Source organism: Buceros rhinoceros, unplaced genomic scaffold, assembly GCF_000710305.1.
Source record: "Buceros rhinoceros silvestris isolate BGI_N320 unplaced genomic scaffold, ASM71030v1 scaffold13401, whole genome shotgun sequence".
Taxonomy (NCBI): Eukaryota; Metazoa; Chordata; class Aves; order Bucerotiformes; family Bucerotidae; genus Buceros; species Buceros rhinoceros.
Window position 1 is genome coordinate 10,166 of NW_010396018.1, and position 404 is coordinate 10,569.

Here is a 404-nt window from a genome sequence, read left to right on the forward strand (position 1 = left end):
TCTTGGATCCATCATGTGCTCAGCGGTTCTTCTGTTCTTTTGGTCATTTCGTATCCTCGAGCACGTTGTTTCGTTCTGATGGGGACTGTCCAGGCATGCCAGGAAACACCCCTGTCCCACCCTAAGAGCCAGAGATCTCGCTCTGCCCCTCCTGCAGTGGACCCCGGGCCTGAACCCCCGCCAGCGCTGAGGCTGCAGCTCGGTCAGCCCCACCGGGGAACTGCAGGTGCTTGTTTGTCTTGCAGGCGTGCCGGGCCGCACCCCTCACGGCGCTGCTTTGAGTCGTCTGATGCGACCACAGGAGCGTGACCTCCCCCTGGACACGCCTGGCCCCGGAGCTTGGCCCCATCCTCCTCGTGCTGGCCAGGGCTGCGGGAGCGGCTGGGTTCCACCCCCTGGTGCTG